General features: G+C 39.2%; 1 non-coding gene across 1 annotated transcript; it reads left to right on the forward strand.

Moving 5' to 3' along the window:
• Nucleotides 1-584: 584 nt before the first annotated feature.
• On the forward strand, nt 585-740 carry LOC121459927. The gene has a single exon (XR_005975999.1). It is a non-coding gene; the product is annotated as a U1 spliceosomal RNA (small nuclear RNA).
• Nucleotides 741-10,275: the final 9,535 nt, after the last annotated feature.

Genomic DNA, 10,275 nt, shown 5'->3' on the forward strand with positions numbered 1-10,275 from the left:
CTGTAAGCTAAAATAAACCTTCTCTTCCGCAAGTGCCTTTTCATCATGGTGTTTAATCGCAGCCACAGAGAAACAGTGAATAAATTCTCTTTGATTTGACCAAAGGAAAGGACAACAATCCTTGACCCATCCATATTTCTCATATCTAATAACCCCACTCCTTTAGCCAAATCACCTGACCTCAACAACATGGTTTATAACCTGAACTATTACCTCCACAGATCTCCAGCCATGACCCTTCCAGTCAGCAAAACCTCACTTTGGATGGCCAATGTGACAGACCATATTTTCTGCTGTACTTAAGATACAGAGAATAGCTAAGAAAAAATCCCCAGGACCTTCAATCAGTTAGTACCATCACACATTTACAGAATGAAATGCTGGGACTTCAGTGCTATACCATAATCTTAATTGGACCCTATCATCTGCCCATCCCATCTGAATTTTTCAACATCCTTTATCTTCTGACTTCATCACCAAATAAGCTTGTCATTATTTGACAAGACATTAGCTTTATTCCCCATTTACTTTACCTCCATCACTGGAGGTAAGTATTACTTCTTTGAGATTTAAGAAAAGCAAGGATGAATGGCAGGGGAGATACCATGATAATGTAGGTGGTTTTCCTAGGGTGAGGCTTATTCTTCGCACTCTGGATGTGCTGACCCTGAGATTTCCCCAAATGTGGGAAACATGATTGCATAATTTGTGGCAGTGGGGGGACTTTGCACTCTTCCCTGGATTAAAAAAACAATCACAGAGAATCATGGAAAAATAATTAGTATTTTTTTCACTTTTCATAAAGTTCATACTTTATAATAAGACAAAGAAGAGGAAAGCGTCCACATTTATTCAACACAACTGTCATGAATAGGAGCCTTTACAAAGGAAGGACAGAGACTGGTGGGATGACTCAGAAAAAAGGAGCACTTTCTGCTCATCCAGAGGACCGCAGTTCAGGACCCAGGACTCACATCAGGTGCCTCACAAACTGTCCGTAGCTCTAGCTTTGGGAGATCTGATCTCTCCTTCTGGTCTCTACAGGCACCCATAAACATGCCATACATTTCTATCCTCCCCCTCCATGACTAAATATAAACCATAATCTACAACTCATTCCTCTGCCTAAACACTTTTTGGCACATTAGCACATGAAGGTAGATCTTTCCATTGGTGTGATGAAGGACTTGGCTCTTCCTTACCCACCTCCCCATTCTCACTTCCACACTCACCCAGTCTCATGGTTTAAACTTTAGAAACTCCAAACTATTTAGACTCTTCCAGAATCTCTATATGATTTTCTGATGGGCATCTTTGTCCATGCTATTTCTGTGTCTGAAATACTAGTAAAAACTCTTGAGAATTTACTATCTTATACTCTTATTCATCTTTCAAAACTCATTCCAAACAATGTCTTCATTAGACTTTCTCAATCAATAACTGTGGAAATAGGAGAAGGCAAAGCAATTCACCTCTGAGAGCAGAATTTGCCAGGGCTGAGCTTTTATGCTTATTTGTGCTCCATGGTGGATATTTTAGAAGTGTACACTGAAGACGAGCTGCTCATGCACAAACAGGTGTTGAAACAGTATCACTCCCTTCAAAGTACTATTTTAAGAGCATGTTTAGGTACCTCACTGTTTCTGCATTTGGTTTTAATTGCATTGTATTTTCCACTTTGGAGGTAATAAAATAGAATTACTAGGTATGAAATAGTGTCACTGTTTTCTGTTTCCTGGGTTAGATGAGTCGAGTAAGGAAGGATCCGTGGGTGCCCAAATGTGCCACAATGCAGGGGCCCTGGAGTGTGGCCCATTCTGTGCATATTTTACATGCTGGCTAATGCACTGAAGGCCCTCCAGTTTATGTTAGGTACTGTAGCCTTAAAATATTACATTTTTAGCACATTCTCCAATTATTCTTCAGAATAACAAGAAAGGAAGAAAGACTATGCTGGTCCAAGGCCACGGAGGAACTGTCCTGCACTAGGCCAACAGTTTTCATGGATGCACCTACAGCTGAGTCATTTTCAAAGATTTCTGTAAGTGTGTAATACCACAAGTCACATTATACTGTATTCTCCCCAGAATGAATCATTTTATTAACATCTGCTTTTTATTTTGTTAATTTACCAACGAAACAAAGCCAGGTATTTTCCATTGACCTGCCTAGATGCATGCCCATGAGATATTCTTTTCCCCAAATATTTGGTTACCACAGTAGTTTTTGTTGTAATAATTACTTATTATTATTATTATTATATGTACAAGTGTTATGTGCATATGAAATGTGTGTATAGGGCATCTGTGCAGAACAGTGCCCAAGTGGATGTCAGAGGACAATTTTGTGGAGTTAGTTTTCTTCTTCCTCATTTACACATACTCTGGGGACCAAACTGAGACCATCAGGTTTGTTCAACAAGAGCCTCTACTCATCTTGCTGGCCCCAGTAACTATTTAGGGATCATATTTTAAATAACATAAGTTATTCTCATTGTCCATTTGGCATGCCTCTTCTTAGTAACATTTATACCTTATGGTTACACTGTTTTCTGTATATTCATGAAGGATTATTAGAGACCATTTATTCTGTCTTCCTTTATTTTTATTAGCATTAGTTCAGCTCTTCTTTGAAGGTCTTTTATTGCTTATATTCCAGAAACATTCCCTTTCATATTGCATGCTTTATTCAATGTCAAATGATATTTTTATTTAAGTAGAAGAGTGTGATAATATCCCTGTCCTTTGCTTTATGAAAAGTTAGCTAGGGACTGACCATACAGGGAAGCCCCAAAGCCCAAAGGCAACAAAGCCAGCTTCTCCCACTTGAGAATTCTCCCCAGACAAAAGGCTTTCTTCTTCTTCTTCTTCTTCTTCTTCTTCTTCTTCTTCTTCTTCTTCTTCTTCTCCTCTTCCTCCTCCTCCTCCTCCTCCTCCTCCTCCTCCTCCTTTTTCTTTTTCTTCTTGTAAGAATGAAAGCTCTGATTTTGTTTGTAACTTGAAAAATAAAGGTGTGGCTCCTAAGTATTGTTTCTATGTGGGGGTGGGCAGGTGGGTGAAGGAGGGCATGAGCTGAGATGAAGAGATGAAGAGATGGCAGTGCATGCTGTCTGTGAAGCCCTCTCCTCTCCACCCCTGATGATTCAGAATCCTGCTTGTCTCCGGGGCCCATCAACTAGGTCAGACAGACCACTCTGCATCTCAGGCCCTAACCATCTCTTTACTTTAATGTTGTGACCATCTTTCCTCTACCTGCCCTTTTGCATTAATGTTTTGATATTACCCTTTTAGCATTACTGTCCAAATAATTTGCTTCCACCAAAAATCAAGTGGGAGCTTTGTGTTTTTAATTAATTAATATAAAAGTTTTCTAAAATAAAGGAATTAATACATTAAAATTCATATGTGATACAGACATTGCCTTCTACTTTGTATTATTTTGATGAAAAGATAGTTCTAAATTTTATATTTCTTTTTCTATTTCTATTCTATATTTCTATTTTATTTTCTATATTTCTATTATATTACATTTTGAAAATTTCTAGTTATTTTAGGTGTTTTCTGTTATATTATGGATTCATTTGTATTGTTTAGAGTTTTTCAATGATAAATGTATTGCCCATTAAATGTATATTTAGTATATGGAAAATTTTCAAAAGAAAATTCTTTTTGGTAAAAATATTTTCTCTAAACAAGAACTTATAACAAATTTTAACTTATAAAAATAAGAAAGCTTTTTTTACCTGCTTTTCTACATTCTTGATTCTGTATTTGAGGATATCTTTAGTTTATGGAAGATAAATTTAAAAGCTCTGATGCATTGTGCAAAATGAGTAATAAAATAGATCTGATGCATCAATTGCTAAACAATTATATTAAAAACTAATTACTTTGGAAATCTGAGCCATTAATTTTGTTGGTTCTCTAATGCTGTAGTTATTTTAACCAAGTTGTCCTGTCTTGGTGCATATGGATAAATGGCATCATGTTAAGTATCTTAGCATAACTGTGATTCTGCCAATATTTTTTTGGTTCTTTAATTTTTTTCCCCTCTAACTGATTTGCTATTTTGTCTCTGTTACTTGGCACTTAACATCAGTTCCCATGTGTGGATTGACCTGGGGTCAGACCAGCCGTCTATGGAACTCTTCCACAGGCTTCTCGGGAACAAAGAATCATGAGCCAGGAGAAACTGGAAGTGCAAAGACGCCCTGGTAGATGCCAAGGCTGTAGGGGGAAGGAATTTAGTACTAGGTAATTAAAGACAAAAGGGAGAGACATGAGAATCTCGTGAGAATCGGGTCAGAAAACTAAGGGCAGGCATGGAAGCTGGTATGTATTGTGACCAGGAGTGTGAATTGCCTTCACCAATTCCAAAAGAGAAAGCAGGGTGGGAATGCCCTTGTCCTTGTTTGTCTGGGCTGATGCCACATAACTGAGGTAGCTTATATAAAAGTTGAGGGTTCCAAAAAAGAAGTCTTTCCTGTCAGATGAAGTCAGAGCCAGGAAGTTCTGAAGTGGAAGAGCTCATGCCTGCCTGTCTGCAGTGCTTTCTCAAGGACATTCTAAAGGCCAAGGATCGTTTCTTTTAACCCCCTGGTTTACGTGCATCCCATGCTTTGTAGACTTCACATGTGTGCACAGGCTTTTGCAGCATTTATCTTTAACATAAGAGGCTTTTGACCAGGCAGGTCCCTAACCCCAGCATTCTCTACTGGTGAGAGGTCCCCTACTTTGGGTCTCCACCAAGCTATGCTAAGCTAGTAACCTTCATTTGTTTCCTGTTTTGCTGTAACTTAACTAGTCAGAGCACAGGAAAAGCCAGTCACCTCAACAAAACATGGTCAATCTTAGAACATTTCATTTCTAATTCTATAACTAATTTCAGAATCACTTTACTGCTTTGCTGACATGACAGCGTTTGACTAATTTGTCTTTCAAAGACCTAGTAAACCTTAATTTCCTGCAGCAGCTTTGAGTGGATTTCTGTCTCTTTCCACTGACTTTCAACTCATGCAATTTAAAAGCTAAATGTGAGCTGTAAAACTCAATCAATTTGGTAGTATTCTTTTAATATCAATTTTTATATAATTAGCCCCCAAACTGTGTTCAATTACTAACAATTAATCCTATGCACTTTACAGGACAACACTAATTTCACACTTAGCAGCATTTGAAAGGAAGGTGGTGCAGATTCCACAGTGGGAAAGCTCCTCCCTGAAGAGCTGTGCTTTGTTGCACAGACTAGACAATGGAAAGTTTTCCCATTGCAGCCCACTATAGGAGCCCAGGTTTCCTTCAGCAAACATAGGCAGAATCATGCATTCTTTAATTACAGTTTTCAGTGGGATGGCCAACCTTTTAAAACAGATTCCGGGTTGTATGTTTTCTTTTGACAATCTTCCTGAGTTAGTATTTTTTTTTTATCAATGCTATATACTTAATTGTTCTACTGAGGTTGACTGTGAGAAACCAAACAATGGAGCCATAACAGGACAAAGAATGAGAATGACAGCCAAAGGCAGAAAACTGTGGAAAACTTGTTATGAACAAAAAGAAACATCCCCTTAGAAATCAAGAAAAGCTGCCTTAGAGGTTGGCTCCGTTGTTGAGAATGCGTGCTGCTCAAGTGTATATGGACCTGAATCAGATGTTCAGTACACTCATAAAAAAAGCTGCACACAACCTTACAAGGTTTTAACTCTGGTGTTCTGGGGGCAGAGGAGTGTGCATAGACAAGAGGATCCCTGGGGTGTGCTGACAGCCAGTCTAGCTTTTAAGGTGACTTCTGGGTTCAGTTAGAGACCTGGTTTGAGAAAATAAGAGAGAGAATGATAGGGCAGAGTATCCAACAGCCTCCTCCAGCCTCCTCATCCATGTATGTGTATGTCATGGGTATGTGTATGTGTATGTCATGTGTATGTGTATGTCATGATAGGGCAGAGTATCCAACAGCCTCCTCCAGCCTCCTCATCCATGTATATGTATGTCATGCTTTAACCCCCAACACAAAATAAAACTTGAATACAAATTATTTCAAGAAATCCCCAAATTAGAACAAATTTAGTGTACTTAAGATCCAGCTCAGTGTTAAAGCTCTTGCCTAACATTCCCAAAGTGCTGGGTTCATCTTCCACCTCCCCCACAAAGAGAAAGTTAACACATTTAATACATATCTGATGCAAGCATACTGTAATGCACCATGGTTTTTCTAATGTAGAATAGGCTAGCCTTGAACTCATAGAGCTGTATCCCCCTGCCTCTGCCTCCCATGTGTTAGGATTAAAGGCATGTGCTATCACACCCAGCTATTTTATCTTTCCAATAGCAGCAATCTCCAAATGATAAATTAAAATGTATTATTTTTACTGATTTCTATGTACCTAAGCCTTTTCTCCTAACATGTGGTGTCTGAAGGTGACATCATCACATCTGAATCCTATAAAGATGTTTTCACTTAAAATACTAGAAATTATCTTAATAATTCATGGTCAAATACTATGAATAAGTCAAGGTTTGAACTACCACCTTGTGCCCAAAATGAAAGACCACCTATCAAACGGTGTGCCTGGTGTTCATCCAAAGGTACACATACATCAGTTCATTTCAGTATTTCATAGCTTACAAATTTTAGGTCCTTCCTGTTAGAAACTGGTTGATGAGGAGTTGGAGCCAATTTTAAAGCTTTGTAATTCATTCTCAGATATGCAAATTGTGAGTATATTATAAGTTTTTAAAATTATAGAAACAATTTATAGTACAAAGTGCTATTGCTCAAGGGGCTGAGCAGGAACACAGAGTTCTGTATGTTAATTTTGATTATGTCTCAATGTGACCAATGTATAACTCCCTACTCTCCTTTTATTTCCCTCTCTTATTTGAGTATAACAACTTTCTTGAACACTTGGAAATGAGATCATGAATGACGGAGACTGTCTAGAACTAACACAAACACACACACACTATTATGGGACCAGTAAGAGGCCAAAAACTTTACGGACTTTTTAGACATTGTCACACTTTATAGACATAAAGAAGAGATGAATGACCCACAGAGATGAGTATATGGAAGCCACCATATCTAAACCTGGCAAGTTTATTAAAATGCACATAACTTAAAAACGGGATGCTCGTAACAGGTTTCAAATGCACCTATCAAAATTCATCATTAAATTAACCTTTTGTGCTACATTTTGTTCAATGCTGTGTGTAAATTCCAACGTATGCATAACGCGTCATAAAGTATAATGATAGGCCTCTCTCCAAAGGCAGGACCTTCCTCCTTGTCTCTCTAATAATATTTTGATCACGCTCTTAAACTTCACACCAGTAAAACAAAAGTCATACAAAGAAATGCATTCTACTTAAAAGTAGGACATTTAAAAAAAAAAAACCCACGCTCAATTTTGCAGCCATCTGTAGGAAAAGGGTCTGTGATGCATACCTATAGTCCTTCTGAGCGCCCAGAGTGCCACAGGATGCAGAGGTGCAACTGGCGACTCTGTGATGGAATGTGAGCCTCGCTACTCTTCTAAGTATTGCAGCATCCGTCTTTATGACTTAATAGCTCTGCAGCACCGAGTTTCAGCAGGGAAGCCATTCTCCACTTGTGTGAGTCCTAGTGTCTTCCTAAGCCTCCCCTGCTTTGTGAAGCCAATATTTAGAAAACTCTAGCAAACTAACACCTGCTAAACATAAATCACGGGCACGCATCTACGACTGGACAAAAGCTCGGAAAGAAAGAATAGATCAAATCCCCGAAGAGCCTCACAGTGAATTAAGAAAACCTTAAACTTAATCCTGTAACCTGATAAGCAGTCAGCCGACTGACTTATGGAGAGCTGCAGCATGGGAGTTAGACTGAGTGCCAGATGGCTTCTAGGACTCAAATTAAGAGGAAGGAAAAGAGAAACAAAACTGATGTTGATGATAAACACAGGTATGAAGCCTGACAAGGAGAATGTAGTAACAAAATAACACACAGGAGTAACTAATATTTTATACCATATTCTCTTTCTTTGTTTCTCCCAGCAAGCCTGACAGAAAGTGGTAATGTTTGACTAGTCGCAGCCTAATACCAGATGCCAGTTCGAACAGGTGCAAAAACAAAGAACAGGATGCTACCATTTGGAACATCAGCTTTGCTCTTTATATATGCCCCATATGCTGGTGGGAGCTCACCTACTAGGTTTCTTATTGCTATTTTCTCGATCAGGAGAAGTTCAAGTTGACAACAATATAGCATTTTCTCTTAGTAGATGGGAAGGAGTAAACAGAGAAATGGCCAGTTAGTTTTTCTGGGGACTATTATAATTTCCACAGCCCACTATCATGGAATGGTGCAACTGCTGGAGGAATGAGATCACCCTGGAAGAAATAGATTGTTCCCTATATTATTCCACAATGGTGAGGCTCTGCAGCGTTCTTCCACAGGGGAAAGATAGTGGCAACTGGCATTGCCAATTATCAATGTTAAATGCATGATCAATTGTACAGGGGCTCAACAAACAGACAGCTTGTTCCACACAGTTGCTTGGTAAATTGGATGCAGGCAGACAGAGGAGCACAATCTCCCTCCTCTGTAGGTGGTCTCTGTTTCATTAGGTTTCCAATTGATGTTGCTGCACAGTAATCCAAAAATGTGTGATGGGAACATCTCTCTCATTTTTCATTAGCACTCCTTCACAAATGGACTGGAGGCAGGTACAAAATAAAGATTTTGCCAGGCTTACTTTTATCCTTTTGGAGACTATTGAGTATCCAACATCACTGCTGGGAACTTAGTTTCTCCTCATTCGGAGTCACTGTGGTGACTCATCACAGTTTGATATGATCATCTTCCTTAAGAATGCTGTGGAAATAGAGGGAGAGCGGCTAATCTTCAAAAGACAGGGATTTAGAAAAAAAACCATCAGCTTATGTTTTATACTGAACAGTAACATGACAACACAAGTTATGTGGGAAAAGAAAAACAGAGCTGAAGCCATTGTTTTGGGAAGTTTATCAGATATGTACAAAACATGAAGGGTTTTTTTTTGAGACTTTCTAGAGATTATCCTAACTGAATTCCTTATTTTCATTTCATAAATGATTGCACCTCTGGCTTTTCCAAAGCAATGCAGTTATTGGCACCAGCCTTAGATGAGAAAACAGGACCCATGACTTAAGCTGTCTTCCTTACAGACTACACTCAGGCACAGTGTACACTGTATGTGGGTACTGCTGAATACCAAGAGCCGCATAATTCATATCCTTTGCATAATCAAGCACACACCATAACTTCTCTATTAAAAAAACTATATCGTGATATTACCTAGTGCACTCCCAAATGTTCTCCCCTTTGGAGAAGTTACTCAGCCTCGGTGCACAAATGGCAGTGGTTCATTTCCTCACAGAAAGCATTGCCTATTTCTGTTGGATTTTTAGAGACACGAGACATCACCTCTAATTTCTTTCTCCTACCTAATGCTGGTATCTATGTTCTTATTGGCTTGAGAGACTTTCTAATTCCAATCTAGTAAAGGAGCCAACAATATCCCACCTTGTTTGTTTCATGAAACTGCACCCCTCATAAAAGAAAACAACAGCTCCTCATTTGCTCAATGGTTTTATGTGACTCCAGACAATGACTGCCAATGCCCGACAATGTTACTCTGCCTGTGACAATGAATTCTTCAGTTGTGGTGTGTATTAGTTACTCTTCTATTGCTATGATAAAACATCACAACGCAAAGAATGAGGAGTTCATTTTGGCTTCCATTTTCAGAGCATAAGAGTTCATTACAGCCAAGGAGCCCAGCAGCAAGAGGAAGAGATGGTATCCAGAGCAGGAAGCTGAGTGTTCAGAGCCTTGAGCATAAGGAGGAAGCAGGAAGAAAATGAAAGTCATGAGAGACTTTACAGTCGCAAAATCACGCCTAGTAATATACCTCTTCCAATAGGTCATGCCTCCTAAACCTCTCCATGCAGCTCACCAACTACAGAACAAGCTTTAAATGCCAGAGCTAACCTCCACAGAATGAACCTGTGCTGGCTAGTTTTGTGAGAACTTATCACAACCTAGAGCCATTTAGGAAACGGGGACCTCAACTGAGAAAATGCTCCCACTAGGTTGACATGTGTGCAACCCTGGGGTGTGTTTTTTGAATTAGTGATTGATGTGGGAGGTATGTGTGTATGATGTGGGAGCTTACTGTGGGTAGTGGCACTTCTTGACATTTCTTACAGGTGTGCTGTAAGAAATCAGGCTGAGTTAGCTATGAGGCGCAGGCCAGTA

Source organism: Microtus oregoni, unplaced genomic scaffold (genome assembly GCF_018167655.1).
Source record: "Microtus oregoni isolate MIOR12 unplaced genomic scaffold, Mior012 000019F_ref0000042, whole genome shotgun sequence".
NCBI classification, from domain to species: domain Eukaryota; kingdom Metazoa; phylum Chordata; class Mammalia; order Rodentia; family Cricetidae; genus Microtus; species Microtus oregoni.